The sequence below is a fragment of the Bombina bombina genome, chromosome 1 (assembly GCF_027579735.1).
Source record: "Bombina bombina isolate aBomBom1 chromosome 1, aBomBom1.pri, whole genome shotgun sequence".
Classification (NCBI taxonomy): domain Eukaryota; kingdom Metazoa; phylum Chordata; class Amphibia; order Anura; family Bombinatoridae; genus Bombina; species Bombina bombina.
Window position 1 is genome coordinate 1,363,932,269 of NC_069499.1, and position 20,862 is coordinate 1,363,953,130.

The following is a 20,862-nucleotide window of genomic DNA, read 5'->3' on the forward strand; positions in this document are numbered from 1 at the left end:
ATATTAGTTTTTGCATGATTCAGATAGATTCAATGTAAGAAAGTTTCCAGTTTACTTCTATACGTAAATTTACTTTATTTTCAAGGAATTCTTTGTTAAAGAGCATACCTAGGTAGGTAGTGTGCATGTGTCTGGTGCTCTTTATGAGAGCAAACGCTTCTGCCATCTAGTGCTAATGCAAATCTATAACATTTTTAGAAGCATTGTTGAAAAACTGCTGCCATATTGCGGTCTTGACACATGCACGCACCTAAACCTACCTAACTGCATTTTATAAACAGTCCAATGTAATTCCGATTATCCTAACTTTGTGAAGGTATAATCTAGATTTTAATAAAGACACAGAGACGAGTATTTTGCATATTTTTCTTTATACTACTCAATGCAGCATTTAAAAGTAATGATCCAGAAGTAAATGAATCCAACATTAAAACAATAAAGAAAGCCAATGAAATGTATACTTTGGAAAACACAGAAAAAATGGACCAATAAGATGAGTCATAGCTTTCATAAACTGTCCAATACGTTCCCCAACTTCCTCTTTCTTGTCTGACGCTGAAAAAACAAAAATGAATGGCTTTTAAGAGTCTACAAATAAGGGGATGTTGACCAATAGGAAAATTATTTAATAAGACATGTTTAGCTGAAATAGCAGAACAATATAAATTGATAGATCTGTAAGCTAAACCAGATTCAAAAAGAGATGTTAAGAAATTAATAATATGACTTATATCCGCTGAAAGGGGATCCAAGTTCCTAACCATGCACCATCTAGACCACTTTGTCCATGCATAAAAATAGTATTTTCGGGTGCCTGGAGCCCAAGATTCTCACATGAGAGTCTTAGCTTCTTCAAAAAGTCCTTTGAGAGGAGAGGAATCCCCGAAATTGACCAAGCGATGAGACAAAGGGAGTCTTGAAGAATGAGATCGTGAAAAACTCCTTCTGGGTTGGTTAACAAGTGTGGAAGATGAGGGAGAAGAATATGAAGTTTGAAAGACATTTCCAGAAGAGCAGGATACCATGGTTGAGTCGGCCAAAGGGGGGTTATTAGAAGAAGAGAAATTTTGTCTCTGCAAACTACCCAAATTGTTTTCGAAATCATTGAGAAGGGAGGGAAAGCATAGGCTCCTTGAGGAGGCCAGAGCTGAAGAAAAGCATCGATTGCCGCTGCCTCTGGGACCGGTCTCTAACTGAAGTAGGGGAGAATTTGGAAATTCAGACGAGACGCGAAAAGATCGAGAATGAAGGGACCTCTGAGGTGAGACAGAGAAAGAAAGACATCTCTGTCGAGTCCCCAATTGCTGTAATCCACTAGGAAGCAGGAGCCCCAATCCGCTGCTGTGTTTGAAAGACCTGGGATATACTCTGCTTTCACAGAAATATTCCTGTCTAAACACAGATGAATGAAATCTTTGGTAATATTGGACAGATCTCTGGACTTCGTACCCCCCAAATGGTTTATATAACAAATTGCAGAGTTGCAGATGTTGTCCATGCGAAGCAAAATGGTAACTGGAGAAGAATTCCTCACAAAACTCTTGACAGCGAAAGAACCCGCTAGCAGTTATTAACAATTTATATGGAATTGTTTCTCTTTCAGAGACCACTTCCCTCCTGTGATGGAAGGGCCGCAACGAGCACCCCAGCTGGCATTGGATTCGATTATAAGGTCTGGAAAATTGCCAAAAATAGCTCTCCCGTTCCAAGCCTCCATATGAGAAAGCCACCAGGAGAGTTCCTCCTTGGCTTCTGGAGAAAGTTGAATTAAATGAGAGTAAGAAAACCCTTTCTGTAAATGGCAGATTTTGAGACGTTGTGATTCCCGATATTGAAGGGGAGCAGGAAATATAGCCTGAATAGAGGATGAAAATAACCCCACTATTCTGGTTATATTCCTGATAGGAGTGAATTGAGCTGAGAGAGTACAAGATATTTCTTTCTTGATATTTTTTATTTTGTCCGAAGGTAAACTGAGAATTGCTTTGGAAGTATCTATGGTGAAACCCAGAAAAATCAAGGAATGAGTAGGAATCAGAACAGATTTTTGTTTGTTTATTATAAAACCTAGATTCTCCTGAAGATGAATTGTAAGGGATAATTGATTTTGAAGAGAAATGAAACTCTGGTTCATAATCAGAATATCGTCTAAGTAAATAATTAGACGGACTCCTCTGAGTCTTAACCAAGCCATAACAGGTTTTAATCATTTCATAAAAATCCAAGGAGCTGAAGAAAGGCCAAAAGGAAGGCAAGTAAACTCCACAGGAAAAAGTTAAAAAAAAAAATCCACAGGAAAAAGTTAAAAATTTCTGATGCTCCGGAGCAATAGGAATGGTCAGATAGGTATCCGTAAGATCCAAGTGAAACAAACCAATAATTTTCTCTGAGGCAATCTCTTAACAGATGAATTCCCTCCATCTTGAAATGATGATAGGAAATTAAAGCGTTTAGTTCACTTAAATTTATGACAGGACGGAATTGACCGTTTTTCTTTTTTACAAGAAAAAGATTGCTGAGGAAAAAATCCTGAGAGAATTTGGTGATTTGAATGGCTTGTTTTTTAAAAACAGAATTTATGCTTACCTGATAAATTACTTTCTCCAACGGTGTGTCCGGTCCACGGCGTCATCCTTACTTGTGGGATATTCTCTTCCCCAACAGGGAATGGCAAAGAGTCCCAGCAAAGCTGGTCACATGATCCCTCCTAGGCTCCGCCCACCCCAGTCATTCGACCGACGGACAGGAGGAAATATATATAGGAGAAACCATATGATACCGTGGTGACTGTAGTTAGAGAAAATAATTCATCAGACCTGATTAAAAAACCAGGACGGGCCGTGGACCGGACACACCGTTGGAGAAAGTAATTTATCAGGTAAGCATAAATTCTGTTTTCTCCAACATTGGTGTGTCCGGTCCACGGCGTCATCCTTACTTGTGGGAACCAATACCAAAGCTTTAGGACATGGATGAAGGGAGGGAGCAAATCAGGTCACCTAAATGGAAGGCACCACGGCTTGCAAAACCTTTCTCCAAAAATAGCCTCCGAAGAAGCAAAAGTATCAAATTTGTAAAATTTGGCAAAAGTGTGCAGTGAAGACCAAGTCGCTGCCTTACATATCTGGTCAACAGAAGCCTCGTTCTTGAAGGCCCATGTGGAAGCCACAGCCCTAGTGGAGTGAGCTGTGATTCTTTCAGGAGGCTGCCGTCCGGCAGTCTCATAAGCCAATCGGATAATGCTTTTAAGCCAAAAGGAAAGAGAGGTAGAAGTCGCTTTTTGACCTCTCCTTTTACCAGAATAAACAACAAACAAGGAAGATGTTTGTCTGAAATCTTTAGTAGCCTCTAAATAGAATTTTAGAGCACGGACTACGTCCAAATTGTGTAACAAACGTTCCTTCTTTGAAAGTGGATTCGGACACAAAGAAGGTACAACTATCTCCTGGTTAATATTTTTGTTGGAAACAACTTTCGGAAGAAAACCAGGCTTAGTACGCAAAACCACCTTATCTTCATGGAACACCCGATAGGGCGGAGAACACTGCAGAGCAGATAACTCTGAAACTCTTCTAGCAGAAGAAATTGCAACCAAAAACAAAACTTTCCAAGATAATAACTTAATATCTACGGAATGTAAGGGTTCAAACGGAACCCCTTGAAGAACTGAAAGAACTAGATTTAGACTCCAGGGAGGAGTCAAAGGTCTGTAAACAGGCTTGATCCTAACCAGAGCCTGAACAAATGCTTGAACATCTGGCACAGCTGCCAGTCTTTTGTGAAGTAAAACAGATAAAGCAGAGATCTGTCCCTTCAGAGAACTTGCAGATAATCCTTTCTCCAAACCTTCTTGTAGAAAGGATAGAATCTTAGGAATTTTTATCTTGTTCCATGGGAATCCTTTAGATTCACACCAACAGATATATTTTTTCCATATTTTATGGTAAATTTTTCTAGTTACAGGCTTTCTAGCCTGAATCAGAGTATCTATTACAGAATCTGAAAACCCACGCTTTGATAAAATCAAGCGTTCAATCTCCAAGCCGTCAGTTGGAGGGAAACCAGATTCGGATGTTCGAATGGACCCTGAACAAGAAGGTCCTGTCTCAAAGGTAGCTTCCATGGTGGAGTCGATGACATATTCACCAGGTCTGCATACCAAGTCCTGCGTGGCCACGCAGGAGCTATCAAGATCACCGAGGCTCTCTCCTGATTGATCCTGGCTACCAGCCTGGGGATGAGAGGAAACGGTGGGAATACATAAGCTAGGTTGAAGGTCCAAGGTGCTACTAGTGCATCTACTAGGGTCGCCTTGGGATCCCTGGATCTGGACCCGTAGCAAGGAACCTTGAAGTTCTGACGAGACGCCATCAGATCCATGTCTGGAATGCCCCATAATTGAGTTATTTGGGCAAAGATTTCCGGATGGAGTTCCCACTCCCCCGGATGGAATGTCTGACGACTCAGAAAATCCGCTTCCCAATTTTCCACTCCTGGGATGTGGATCGCAGACAAGTGGCAGGAGTGATCCTCCGCCCATTGAATTATCTTGGTCACTTCTTTCATCGCCAGGGAAGTCCTTGTTCCCCCCTGATGATTGATATATGCAACGGTCTTCATGTTGTCTGACTGAAACCTTATGAATTTTGCCTTTGCTAGTTGAGGCCAAGCTCTGAGAGCATTGAATATCGCTCTCAGTTCCAGAATGTTTATCGGGAGAAGAGACTCTTCCCGAGACCATAGACCCTGAGCTTTCAGGGATTCCCAGACCGCGCCCCAGCCCACTAGGCTGGCGTCGGTCGTGACAATGACCCACTCTGGTCTGCGGAAGCTCATTCCCTGTGACAGATTGTCCAGGGTCAGCCACCAACGGAGTGAATCTCTGGTCTTTTGATCTACTTGAATCGTCGGAGACAAGTCTGTATAATCCCCATTCCACTGTCTGAGCATGCACAGTTGTAATGGTCTTAGATGAATTTGTGCAAAAGGAACTATGTCCATTGTTGCAACCATCAATCCTATTACTTCCATGCACTGCGCTATGGAAGGACGAGGAACAGAATGAAGTACTTGACAAGAGCTTAGAAGTTTTGATTTTCTGACCTCTGTCAGAAAAATCCTCATTTCTAAGGAATCTATTATTGTTCCCAAGAAGGGAACTCTTGTTGACGGGGACAGAGAACTTTTTTCTTTGTTCACCTTCCATCCGTGAGATCTGAGAAAGGCTAGGACGATGTCCGTATGAGCCTTTGCTTTTGACAGGGACAACGCTTGAATCAGGATGTCGTCCAAGTAAGGTACTACTGCAATGCCCCTTGGTCTTAGAACCGCTAGAAGGGACCCTAGTACCTTTGTGAAAATCCTTGGAGAAGTGGCTAATCCAAATGGAAGTGCCACAAACTGGTAATGCTTGTCCAGAAAAGCGAACCTTAGGAACTGATGATGTTCCATGTGGATAGGAATATGTAGGTACGCATCCTTTAAATCCACGGTAGTCATAAATTGATTTTCCTGGATAGTAGGTAGGATCGTTCAAATAGTTTCCATTTTGAACGATGGTACCCTGAGAAATTTGTTTAGGATCTTTAGATCCAAAATTGGTCTGAATGTTCCCTCTTTTTTGGGAACTATGAACATATTGGAATAAAATCCCATTCCTTGTTCTCTTATTGGAACTGGATGTATCACTCCCATCTTTAACAGGTCTTCTACACAATGTAAGAATGCCTGTCTCTTTATTTGGTTTGAAGATAATTGAGACCTGTGGAACCTTCCCCTTGGGGGTAGTTCCTTGAATTCCAGGAGATAACCTTGAGAAACTATTTCTAGCGCCCAAGGATCCTGAACATCTCTTGCCCAAGCCTGAGCAAAGAGAGAAAGTCTGCCCCCCACTAGATCCGGTCCCGGATCGGGGGCTATCCCTTCATGCTGTTTTGGTAGCAGTGGTAGGCTTCTTGGCCTGCTTACCCTTGTTCCAGCCTTGCATTGGTTTCCAGGCTGGTTTGGGTTGTGAAGTATTACCCTCTTGCTTAGAGGATACAGAATTAGAGACTGGTCCGTTTCTGCGAAAGGGACGAAAATTAGGCTTATTATTAGCCTTAAAAGACCTATCCTGTGGGAGGGCGTGGCCCTTTCCCCCAGTGATGTCTGAAATAATCTCTTTCAAATCAGGTCCAAATAATGTTTTACCCTTGAAAGGAATGTTAAGCAATTTTGTCTTGGAAGACACATCCGCTGACCAAGACTTTAGCCAAAGCACTCTGCGCGCCACGACAGCAAACCCTGAATTTTTCGCCGCTAATCTAGCTAATTGCAAAGCGGCATCTAAAACAAAAGAGTTAGCCAATTTAAGTGCTTGAACTCTGTCCATAACCTCCTCATACGAAGATTCTTTACTGAGCGATTTTTCTAGTTCCTCGAACCAGAAACACGCTGCCGTAGTGACAGGAACAATGCAGGAAATTGGTTGTAGAAGGTAACCTTGCTGTACAAAAATCTTTTTAAGCAAACCCTCTAATTTCTTATCCATAGGATCTTTGAAAGCACAACTATCTTCGATAGGAATAGTAGTGCGTTTGTTTAGAGTAGAAACCGCCCCCTCGACCTTGGGGACTGTCTGCCATAAGTCCTTTCTGGGGTCGACTATAGGAAATAATTTCTTAAATATAGGGGGGGGGGGGGACAAAAGGTATGCCGGGCCTTTCCCACTCTTTATTTACTATGTCCGCCACCCGCTTGGGTATAGGAAAAGCGTCGGGGGGCACCGGAACCTCTAGGAACTTGTCCATCTTACATAATTTCTCTGGAATGACCAAATTGTCACAATCATCCAGAGTAGATAACACCTCCTTAAGCAGTGCGCGGAGATGTTCTAATTTAAATTTAAATGTCACAACATCAGGTTCAGCTTGATGAGAAATTTTTCCTGAATCTGAAATTTCTCCATCAGACAAAACCTCCCTCATGGCCCCTTGAGATTGGTGTGAGGGTATGTCAGAACAGTTATCATCAGCGTCCTCTTGCTCTTCAGTGTTTAAAACAGAGCAATCGCGCTTTCTCTGATAAGTAGGCATTTTGGATAAAAGATTTGCTATGGAGTTATCCATTACAGCCGTTAATTGTTGCATGGTAATAAGTATTGGCGCACTAGATGTACTAGGGGCCTCCAGTGTGGGCATAACTGGTGTAGACACAGTAGGGGATGATGTAGTATCATGTTTACTCCCCTCATTTGAGGAATCATCTTGGGCAATATCATTATCTGTTGCATTACTGTCCTTACTTTGTTTGGACACTATGGCACAATTATCACATAAATTTAAATGGGGAGACACATTGGCTTTCATACATATAGAACATAGCTTATCTGATGGTACAGACATGTTAAACAGGCTTAAACTTGTCAACAAAGCACAAAAAACGTTTTAAAATAAAACCGTTACTGTCACTTTAAATTTCAAACTGAAAACACTTTATTACTGAATATGTGAAAAAGTATGAAGGAATTGTTCAAAATTCACCAAAATTTCACCACAGTGTCTTAAAGCATTAAAAGTATTGCACACCAAATTTCAGAGCTTTAACCCTTAAATTAACGGAACCGGAGCCGTTTTTACATTTAACCCCTATACAGTCCCAGAATGAGGCTCTGTCTATAACTAGAAAGGCCCCCATCTGAAAAAGGTGTCCAACACAGTGCCTGCCGTTTTTCTAAACATTCCCCAAGATTATAATACCAATAATTAGTTAGAATCTGCATAATATGCCTAGTAAAGCAATTGTTTTAGCCCAGAAAAATGTCTACCAGTTTTTAAGCCCTTTTTGAAGCCCTTTATTCTTTTATGTTTAACTAAGAAAATGGCTTACCGGTCCCCATGAGGGGAAATGACAGCCTTCCAGCATTACATGGTCTTGTTAGAAATATGGCTAGTCATACCTTAAGCAGAAAAGACTGCTAACTGTTTCCCCCAACTGAAGTTACTTCATCTCAACAGTCCTGTGTGGAAACAGCAATCGATTTTAGTTACTGTCTGCTAAAATCATCTTCCTCTTACAAACAGAAATCTTCATCCTTTTCTGTTTCAGAGTAAATAGTACATACCAGCACTATTTTAAAATAACAAACACTTGATAGAAGAATAAAACTACATTTAAACACCAAAAAACTCTTAACCATCTCCGTGGAGATGTTGCCTGTGCAACGGCAAAGAGAATGACTGGGGTGGGCGGAGCCTAGGAGGGATCATGTGACCAGCTTTGCTGGGACTCTTTGCCATTTCCTGTTGGGGAAGAGAATATCCCACAAGTAAGGATGACGCCGTGGACCGGACACACCAATGTTGGAGAAAAGAGTTGAAATTTCTGACTGAACCAGAATTTGATCCTCTTTTGAGAATAGAATGGGACGAGGTCTTACAATCTGGACTGGAGGGGAAGAAAATTCTATGAAAACACCTTGAACTGTTTGAAGAATCCAAGGATCTGAGGTTACTAGACTCTAGTTTTGAATAAAAAGAGCGAGTCTGCCACCAAGATTTTCTGTGAAAGAAGGAAGGGAAGAAGGAAAAGGAAAACTTACTTGCAGGGGGTCCAGATCTTGCCTGGGATCATTGACCTCTTTGGAACCACGGTCTTGAACTAGATGGGAAGAACTGGGAAGTAGAGGGATCTTGAAAAGATCATTGGAAGTGCTGTTGGAATTGTTGTTGGTATTGGAATTAAGGTCTTGATTGATAATTTGTGCGGCCAGGAAAGCGACCTCTGCCTTTCCCGGCCCTGTCAGAAAAACTGCTTGGATAACAAAATCTTACAAACTGAAGTTCTTACTTTATTTAAATTTGAGAATGCATTAATATAATTATTAAGGTCTTGTAGAAAAATGTCCCCAAAAAGAAGACCATTAGAGCCAGAGTCTAATTCATTTATGGCGTTGTCACAAATTTTACGGTCTATTTTACGTAAAATATTTTTTTTACGTTCGACAATCATAGCTGTGTTGGTATTTCCTATAAAGGAGAGAATTATTTGAACCCATTCTCTTACCAAAAAGGGGTCAAGCGGGGAATTCTCAATAACAGCCTTTTCTGAAATTTCAAAAAGTTTTGCAATAGGGCCAAAAGAATCTAAAAGTTTGTCCTTGCATGTTTTCCATGCCCTATCCATACCTTTCTTAACCCTATAACCAGGGGATCCTATACATTTTATAAATTTTGGGTCATTTCGGGAGTTAAACAAGCGTTGTTGGGGAGCAGGGGATGAGGGTATTCTGCTCTCATTTTATTACGAGCATCTTTTTTGAGAGGAAACTTTAATTGAAAGTCAATAAAAGAGGCCACATCAAGAGAGGGACACCATTCAGATGATCTGGGATGATGAAGATCACCTGAACAAAATCTAGGATTGCCAAGGCAATCAAAAAATTTAGAATTTTCTTTTTTAGAAGATTTAGATTTTTTGGGGGATTTCTTTAATTTTTTAGGTTTAGGAGAATCTGAGTCTGAGGACAAGTTATCGGATAAATCCTCAAAATCAGAATTAGATCATTCTTCAGTAGAAGAATTAGAATTAAAGGATAAAACCACTTTTTTATGTTTTTTAACAGATAAAGTCTCAGTATTTTTTGATCCCACTTGTAACCCTTTGGGATTAGGGGAAGGTTTTGCGGATGTTTTGCTTCCTTTACCGCCAGGAATTGAAGTGTCAGCAAGCGTCTGATGAGATTTAGAAAGTAATTTTTTACTAGCCAAAACCGAAACAGAACAAGGTCTTTTTCTCTTAAAATAGATTTAGGGTTAGGCTGTTCAGACAAAAGGTTTGACATGTGAGTCCTCTACCCATAGAATTGTCAATCATTAATTGCACAGACTGTGCAGTTAAAGGTTCATTAGATTCAGGGACGTGAGACATTTTTAAAAATGTAATAAATAAAAATATATTAATAAATATATGTTAACAATAAAATTGTCAATTAATAATATGACTGGAATTAAAATGTAGTAAGTAAGAACTTCAGTAAAAGACCTCTGAAAATCAGTTATTCAAAATGACAGAAAAATATATTTTTTATGAATAAACTTTCTCTCAGACTGAATAAGCAAAGTCTGCAAGAAAAAACCAACAGTAAAGTTTTGCCTCCACCTAGTGGTTATAATGAAACTAATTTAATTATTTAGGTAAGCAAGAAGCAAAGAATATCTTTAACCGTCACTCGTTATGAAGGAGTCAACAACGATGTTAGAGGACGGATATAAACAACGTCAGAGGGTGGGAAAAAAGGAGGCGGGAAGATGGTGACGTCACAAGATGGCGGGCAGCAACCCGAGATGGAATTAAACCGTCAAAGGCATCAGGAACAATGGAAAATAGACTAGGCTAATGAAAGGTGATTAAAAACACCAGAAAAACAAACGGTAGTGTGGCGGTAGACTATAGTAAAACATATAACAAGAAAATTATGAAATATAAAATTGGAAATAAAATTTTATATAAAAATTAAACTAGAAATGAACATGAAAAGAGGTATCAGAAAAAAGGGGAAGAAAAGTGGATAAAACGAATAAAAGCTATAGAGTAAACATTTTTATTGTGATAAATAAAAACACATTAAAACAGAGCAATAAATATGACTTATCAGCAACGAGCAGCAAAAGAAAGAGGAAGTTGGGGAACGTATTGGACAGTTTATGGAAGCTATGACTCATCATATTGGTCCATTTTTTCTGTGTTTTCCAAAGTATCCATTTCATTGGATACTTATATTAACTCTTTGTTATCTTCATTGTTTTAACGTTGGATTCATTCACTTCTGTATCATTACTTTTAAATGCTGCATTGAGTAGTATAAAGAAAGATATGCAAAATAGGAGTCTTTGGTCTTGTAATAAAATCCAGCACCAGGGTATTATTCATCAGGTGTGCAGGCTATCAAGGACCAAAACCACAGTCCCAAATCCAATGATATCAAGTAACAAATAGCAGCACTAACAATATTCAGGGCCACCACTAGAAATTTTGGGGCCCACAATACATTTTCTTTTTAATCTCAGGACTAAATATAGGGGAAACATAAAGGGGAAACAAGAGTACAGTCGTCAGTAGAAATAAATAATGCAGCTCCCGTTTGCAAAAGCGCTCACTTCTGTTGCTCACAAACAGATAAGAAGACCACTCAAATGAAAACGTTTAAGAATTGTGAAAATTAAAAGCAGTTTGCAAGATTCTGTTTATACTGCTGCATTGATTTAATATAATTCTTATAATATATATTTTTGCCAGTACAGATGGAGAGACTGGCAGATAGAATAGGGGAGTCCATCATTTTGAAATGGAGGACCATATTTAAAAAAATAAATACATTTTGGGGGCGGAGCCTGGCCGCGCTGGATAATGGCTGCTTGTTAGAGAAGCTCCTGGGCCCCTATCCCCTAGATGTGCAGCTTAAGATAGGATGAGGGGGGCAAAAGGTTTATAATCACCAGGGAGACAGAGGGGATTATATAGGGGCCGGATCCCAGTATAAAAAAAAAAAAACAGTAGCGAGTGGCGGCAGACCTGAAAGAGACACCCGGTGACAAGCAGCCTGAATGCGCAGCGCTACAGCCGCACATGAGAGAACGGCGATGAAGGCCTTGCATCACCAGTAAGCAGGGCATACCCGGGCACAGCAGAAAATATACCGGCTGATAGGACAGACTCGCCGCACAACTCCCAGGCATACAGCACATCAAGGGGGTAAGATGAGCACCGGACCGCACCGCGGCAAAACTAATTAAGAAACCCCGACCACCACCCACACTGGGCAATATAGATTAACAAAAATAGCCCACACAACCCTGGAGTAACCTGCCCGAAGTAGCGATACTCCACAAAACAGCTCACTAGGGCATATGAAACTATTTATTAACACAAAATAGGAAAAGCCCTGAGTGAAAAAGAACAGCCATTACTAATTCCCTAACGCAGACCACGTGGAGGCATAATCTATTTTCCAGGGGCCTCTTGTTTGCACGCAGCACACTGCCAGATTGTAATGATTGTAAGGGCAGATAATACCTCTCACTAATTAACTAAAGACTATTCAGACCTAATATCTGTCCATAAAATGGCCCCAGGCAAGCATTAAAAGGCAACACCTGCCTTTACAACACAGCACAGGAATCTGTGACACACGCCTTGGAAATAAGAAACTAACTACAGAACAGGCTATACCTGAGCAACTACCTCACAGGCGACAACATCCAGCCTTTATACATTGGTTATGCCAGCTAAAAAGAACATTAAGGCAGACACCCCGGCCAGAGCAAAAAAAATTAACCAGTACCTGAAACCGCTTGATAGTATAACAGCCCAGGCCATAGACACTACTGAAATGGCACTTAAACTCACACAAACTCCAGACATGCAGACTACAGGTGTCCCATGCGAGATTACTAAAGCAGACTTGCAACTCCTAGCCACTAAAGACGACATTAAGGCAGCTATGTCTGACATGAAAGAGATGTTTAATGAAATGAAGAAAGACATTAAAAAAAAGTGGAACGTAAACTATCAACCTTGGAAGAAGGACATAATATTGTTACACAGGACATCCAACATCTATCTCAGCTCTCATACGATCAAGAGGAGGTTATACACAACCTCATGGAAAAAGTTGAGGACTTGGACAATAGAGGGCGTCGCAATAACTTGAGGATAAGAGGAGTCCCTGAAAGTATACATCCCCCTGCTATACCAGGATACCTACAGGACCGCTTTAGAACCGTAAAGGGAACAAACACAGCCCCAGATGTCACTATTGAATGTGCCCATAGAGCACTGAGGGCCAAACCACCGTCAAAAGCCCCACCGAGAGATATCATTGTGAAACTTCTCAACTACGCGGAAAAAGAAGAGATACTAAGGCACTCCCGCCAGAAAAATCAGATCACACATGCTGGCATAAACATCCAAATATTTACAGACCTCAGCCCAGCTACTCTGCAAAAACGCAGGGACTTGCAATTTGCAACAACTGTCCTGAGGGCGCAAAAGATTCCCTATAGATGGGGGTTCCCAGTAAGCATCTTGGCCACAAAAGGGGAAAAATCAGCGTCTCTACGCACACTAGAAGATATACCTGCATTCTGCGAAGCACTACAAATAAAGATTCCGACGCCAACAGATTTACCGCAACCACAAAGAAACAGAAGACCTTCTACAACAATTTCTAAAGACACTACAGGACAGTCAGCACCTACAATTTCAGAACCTCAGGACATGTCTTTATAATAACTTTGTCTTACTGCATCTATTTTTTCTACTATCACCCAAGTTCTATCAGCATGAGGACTTTACCCCACTATATTTAGAGGAACTTTGAAAGTATCCATGTCTTCAGGACAGATGAGTATAGAAATTGTGGTTATATATTTAATATTGTTGGTTATGATTGCTGGCAATTTATTCATTTGATACCTAGAAAGGTTGCAATTGTAACTGAAACTAGACATTGAGAAAATAGTGAATGTATGCATGCCTTAAAGACCATTGGGTACAGAACAAATAGCTCAGCGTAAATTGTTAGTGGCTAGCATCACTGACAAAATATATGCATAGCACTTAGAAAAGCAATGGTTACGCCTAGAGATAGATTCAGTGCACCCAGGAGCGTAATCACCCTTGCTATACATTACACACAATATCTGCAGTAGAGTTTCTACAATAATGTTACCATAAGATAGAATATACCTGTTATTCATTGCTGTTTATAAGTTATCACTGTTTAATATGATTAGCTTGTTGCAAGATAAATACACAGAAAATGTTTGGTTTAGATGAAAAGTCTTATGGTCTGTGGCTGTACACTGCTATACGTCTGCCGACCACTCCTGCACTAACACAAGCTCAATCCCCTACTGAACCTCATATTAGACTGTTTAATTCACCCCCCTCCAAAAACCACATTTAACCACACAAAATGCATGACTCTCTTTTGATGCATACTATGACTGCCACTAGGGAAACTTAGGCCTAGATTTAGAGTTCGGCGGTAGCCGTAAAAACCAGCGTTAGAGGCTCCTAACGCGGGTTTCTTACGCACTCCGGTATTTAGAGTTTATTTACCGCCACTCAAAATACACCTAACGCTCACCTTTCTACCGCCACCTCAGACCCAGTAGTAAACATATACCGACAAAAAAAACATCCACGAATCACAAAACAAATATTACACAAAGTACACTTACACTCATACAAACACGACACTATCTTTATTTTTCATATTTTTTTTTTTTCGTTAAAATACAAAGGATTAAAGTTGCGAGATCTCGGGTGTTTGAAAAAAATCCACACAAATCCATTTTCCCATTGACTTACATGGACATACGGGAAAAGACCCTCATATACCTACATCTAACGAATAACATTATCACAAACATACACTCATCGATGCATACAAACAATATACACCACATGACATACACAAAATATTTATTTATTACAAAAAGAACACGATTTAGCGACTTTTTCACACAAGATCATGACGTCACTCACTTTACGAGGAAAACCAGTCTTAGAAAAAAAAATTAGAAATCTTTTGAGCCTCCATTGACTTCTATTGGGAAGACGTGCTCGTGCACGCGAAACCCTCATTTCCCTAACGCACGCAAATAGCGTAGACTGAAAAACTCCAAATACCAGCGCTAGAAAAGACATGATTTCATGCGTTAGACCCAGCTATGATAAATAGATAAAGAAATGACTATTTCCCTATGGTGGACTTATGGTTTTTAATTATTAAATATTCACCACACCATAAATATTTTTCACACTTTTAGATTACATCAACTACAAATCCACATCACTAGTAACACATTATTATTTCAATAAAATTACATTTACAATTAAAATAAAATTCAATACACATTTCTGGATTCACAAACACTACACAATGGGAAACATCTCTCATTTACCTTTATTATTGCATTTCAGTTATTCAACTCATATGCTTGCAGCAACTGCATATCTACATAGGCTTAACACATAATCACTCATGGATGCACATATATTACTTTTAACATTCACTCATACATGTGCATTCAAATGATGGGGGACAAACACATTACATTCTCTACAGGAATCACAAAACACAACATATGGATTTGACTGTACTTGTAACATCATGATTCCATCACCAGAAACCATTAGGAATTATGTACAACACGAACATCATTACACCAGATTACAGATGTCACTTTATGGGAAGGAACAACAATGCCACACCACTATATAGAAGTCAGCATATGTGGGACACAATCACAATATATACGTACATGTACATAACACGCATCACCCATCACGCAACCACAAAGCACACATTTAGATTTTATTCAGCACACAATAACAATGTAGCACAATACAACAACACAATGAGGATTTCACAACTACATAGGCAGGTTAATAATATCATGACGTCATTAGAAGATTCAACCATACACATCACAGATTCACCACTGTACCGCCCCTTTAGGAACTTTAACACTCAATACTACAATACAACATATACGTAAACCACACTTTTGAACAACATTATTATGGAGATTTCAATGGGACAATTAAGAAATATTGTCAGATCGCAAATCAATTATATATACAATACTACAGATGACAGCCGGAAGTTATTCAGTATTCGTGCAATTTTTATGGGACGCATACAATATTGTCAGATATAAAATCACTTATATATATAATACTACAGATGACAGCCGGAAGTGCTTCAGTATTAGTGTCATTTGAAAGGGACACATACAATATTGACAGCTCGGCAATCACTTATATATACAATACTACAGATGACAGCCGGAAGTTCTGAATTCTTATTGCGATTTGAAAGGGACGCATACAATATTGACATCTCGGCAATCACTTATATATACAATACTACAGATGACAGCCGGAAGTTCTGAATTATTATTGCGATTTTAAAGGGACACGTACAATATTGACAGCTCGGCAATCACTTATATATACAATACTACAGATGGCAGACGGGAAGTTCTGAATTCTTATTGCGATTTGAAAGGGACGCATACAATATTGACATCTCGGCAATCACTTATATATACAATACTACAGATGGCAGACGGGAAGTTCTGAATTCATATTGCGATTTGAAAGGGACGCATACAATATTGACATCTCGGCAATCACTTATATATACAATACTACAGATGACAGCCGGAAGTTCTGAATTATTATTGCGATTTTAAAGGGACACGTACAATATTGACAGCTCGGCAATCACTTATATACACAATACTACAGATGGCAGACGGGAAGTTCTGAATTCTTATTGCGATTTGAAAGGGACGCATACAATATTGACATCTAGCTAATCACGTATAGATACAATACTACAGATGGCAGATGCTACTTTATCGTTTACAAACAATATTGCAGCAACATTGATCGATCACATTCGATGCACATTATACACAACTATGCACTTTCATTCATGTTAGCCTGGACGTGTGCTTGTTACTATAAGATCGCGTTTAACAAATATTGATTACGCATATGAGCAAACATTACAAACATGCACTGTATGTGTGATATTTGACACTTTCACATTGAGATTCATTGGGGGAAAACAACATTTCAGCAAACAACAAAAAAACGCCCACTGTGAAAGCATTCGCGCCGCTCACATACAAACAGGTGAATACAATCAGCAATCATTACAAACTCACTACCATTGGACTAATTGTACTATAAATCCCCCAAACAACATGGCCAATGCATCACTTGTGATTCACATCAGATCAAGTGCTTACCTTGTTACGCTGTTTTGAAAGATGGATGACGATGACATGGTAGACGCTGCTGGTGGTGCTATTGGCGAACTAGCTGTTGGTCGAATCAGGCAGCCTCGGCGGCTCAGACCGAGACGAAGGGGTCGTCTGGTTCGAGGTCCTCGTGTCTACAGGGTGAGACCCACCTTGGAAAACATGAGCGACTTTGAGGTTTTTGATAAGTATCGGCTCGATCGCGAACAGCTCATTGGCCTTTACGATCTTCTTAAACCTCATTTGGAGCCACGTATACAAATAAGGACTGCTGTTCCCCCCATGAGTAAGATGCTAAGCTGTCTATACGTCCTGGCCTCCGGGAGTTTTCAATCCGGAGAACTGTACATGCATGGCCTGGCTCAAGGTACATTCTCTGTGGTGTTTGATAACTTTCTGGACGCCATGGTACGTATCAGTAAGCAATACATAGGATTCCCACAGAATGATGGTGATTGGAGGCGCCTGAAGCGGGAATTCTTTGATATTGCTCAATTGCCCAATGTCTTGGGAGCCATTGATTGTACCCACATTGCGCTGCGTGCTCCAATTGATGACTTGCCCTTCAGAAATCGCAAACATTTTCATAGCCTCAACGTGCAGTATGTTTGTGACGCACGGATGAGGATTATGCATGTGTATGCGAATTTTGGAGGGGCTTGTCATGATGCCCGCATCCTCTCTCTGTCGTCCCTGTGGAGCCAGTTTGAGGAAAGACAAATGCCCCCTGGTTATCTCGTTGGTGAGTATTTGTGCTCAACATGGTTAATTATTTTGACAATTGCCCCTGTATTTTTTAACTGTTAGCGTCATGTTCAGCTATAGGATTAAATTTAACCATTTCTTATTTACCGACGCTAATGTCTAGTTTTATTGAAAAGCAGATATGTAGCATGTCTTACCTTAAGTGTTCAGATAGAGAATGCAATGTAACCATGTAGTTAGCATTTTACACAAGGTTTGGTTTAGGAGAAATACGCATATGTAGCATGTCTTAGATGAAATGGCAAGATATTATCTCATGCAATTTAACCCTGTCATTGTCTTTTTCCGCTAATGTCTAGTTTTATTGAAATGCAGATATGTAGCATGTCTTACCTTAAGTGTTCAGATAGAGAATGCAATGTAACCATGTAGTTAGCATTTTACACAAGGTTTGTTTTAGGAGAAATACGCATATGTAGCATGTCTTAGATGAAATGGCAAGATATTATCTCATGCAATTTAACGCTGTCATTGTCTTTTTCCGCTAATGTCTAGTTTTATTGAAAAGCAGATATGTAGCATGTCTTACCTTAAGTGTTCAGATAGAGAATGCAATGTAACCATGTAGTTAGCATTTTACACAAGGTTTGGTTTAGGAGAAATACGCATATGTAGCATGTCTTAGATGAAATGGCAAGATATTATCTCATGCAATTTAACCCTGTCATTGTCTTTTTCCGCTAATGTCTAGTTTTATTGAAATGCAGATATGTAGCATGTCTTACCTTAAGTGTTCAGATAGAGAATGCAATGTAACCATGTAGTTAGCATTTTACACAAGGTTTGTTTTAGGAGAAATACGCATATGTAGCATGTCTTAGATGAAATGGCAAGATGTTATCTCATGCAATTTAACGCTGTCATTGTCTTTTTCCGCTAATGTCTAGTTTTATTGAAAAGCAGATATGTAGCATGTCTTACCTTAAGTGTTCAGATAGAGAATGCAATGTAACCATGTAGTTAGCATTTTACACAAGGTTTGTTTTAGGAGAAATACGCATATGTAGCATGTCTTAGATGAAATGGCAAGATACAGAATTATATATAAATTTATTTCTTTTTTTTTATGTTTCTGACAACTTTTAATATGGATTATGTTTTTAAAAAAATATATTTCTACAACAATATACTAGTTTAAGTATTCTGTTTGAATTATGTTCTGTTCTAAATTTATAGGTGATTCTGGGTACATGAGCCGGCCTTGGCTCATTACCCCCTTGCGTAGCCCAACTGATGTGTCTGAGGAGCGCTACAATAGGGCTCATAAGAGAACCAGGGCGGTGGTTGAAAGGATGTTCGGGCTCCTGAAGATGAGATTCAGGTGCCTGGACCGTTCTGGAGGAGCACTCCAGTACAACCCAAAGAAGGTGGCTAAGATCGTTGTAGCCTGTAGCGTCCTGCATAATATTGCACAGCGGGCTGGGATGCTGCAGGCCGTCCCGGTGGATAGAGACCTCCTCAGAGATGAGGAGGATGATCCTGTTCTAGAGGGGGAATTCCAGGACGAGGGACTTGATGTCAGAGCAGACGTCATCAACCGCCACTTTAGACGGTAAATAATAGAAGTTACACTGGAGTATTTTCAATAGATGTGAACTCTATGGAAATGACAAGTAGAGAATTGTGCAAACATGTTAGTATTGATCAAATGTTAGAATAATCTTTATTTTTCATAATATAGGTGATGCTCTGGACATTGGGTCCTATAGCGAGTCTTTGCCACCTGGTTTTTAAAGAGGACATCAGATGGTAAGTAGAAATGTATGGACTGTTGCTGGCATGATTTGTACACAAATACATCATATGGCATACATTTTAAAAAATATAATTTTGTTTACACATTACTTAAAATGTACATAATCAGAAAGGGATACTCTAGAATGACTATGGTTCAATGTCACACAGAGGTTTGTTCTGCTCAATATGACTCATCTTCACACTTGATAGAAAATAACACAGGTTCATACACAGGCTTAGTAAGCTAGTGATAGATATTTATTATGAAATGGGGGGTGGGAGAGGGGTACAGAACTGATTCACACACTTGTATGAAATCTTTATATATAATTTCTTACATTAGGGAGATGACTTAATCTAAAGACTGAAAGGGAACAATTTGAAGCCTGACAGTGAAGATTTCCAAGACTGACAGTGGGGAAAAAGCCAAGATTGAAATTGAAGTATACCAATGGGATCATGTCTGGCATTATATTTCAATTCTGCTGACCTTGAAAACCATACAAATACATGTTCACATGGTAAGTGCCAACTATTTGATAGAATAAGGCTGTGGAGACATCCTATTGGAGACACTTAGATGATTTTCTATTTTGTAGATGGTATTTCCCAGTCCTCTATTTAATGAACTGATGAATAATACACCTATTGAAGATCAACTGTTTACCCCTGAATTGACTTTCAAAGACCATGCATTGTCCAGGTTGGTGTACCAATGCATGCTAGTGAAGACTGTAGAATATTAGTAGCTTACATACATTAGTCATATTTAGTTCTTAATGAGATATTTAGGGATCACAATCAGACACTTAGATGATTGTACTTTTTTAGATGGTATTTCCCAGTCCTCTATTTAATGAACTGATGAATAAGACACCTATTGAAGATCAACTGTTTACCCCTGAATTAACTTTCAAAGACCATGCATTGTCCAGGTTGGTGTACCAATGCATGCTAGTGAAGACTGTAGAATATTAGTAGCTTACATACATTAGTCATATTTAGTTCTTAATGAGATATTTAGGGATCACAATCAGAAAAAGGAATACATATTATAGTTGATATAGAGGTATTTGAATGGACATGAAATATTACATTTATGTTCATCATACATATATTGTTTACATGTGATATACATTATTATGTATAATTTTAATTTTTGATATTTAAATATAATTTTTAATCAACAATATAATGGTGTATGTATTTAATTAATTTAAAATCAATGTAATGATTATCTTTAAAAAATGTTGATCAAAGTTAGAGCATAGACACCATATGATTTTAAATGTATTTTATGAATATTTTACAACGTGTGTATTAACTTTGTTCCATTTTTATTATTTGTCATTTCAGATTGGCATCTGATGACTTCCTGGAATATTTAATTATTTTCTATTAAATATATGTTTATTTTTAACAGATTCTAATATATATCAATATAATCTGTAAATAAAACTTGGACTCCCTTGACTGGTAGTTGGCTATTTGACAAGCACATGCATAAGAGAAAATAATGCATTAATAGTAGAAAATAAAA

The 20,862-nt window shown here is 39.1% G+C and overlaps 1 protein-coding gene across 1 annotated transcript in view; it reads left to right on the plus strand.

The window, feature by feature from the left end:
• The window catches only part of LOC128650174 (methanethiol oxidase-like), a 212,399-nt gene that overhangs the window by 107,194 nt on the left and 84,343 nt on the right, over positions 1 to 20,862 (plus strand). The window lies entirely within an intron of this gene.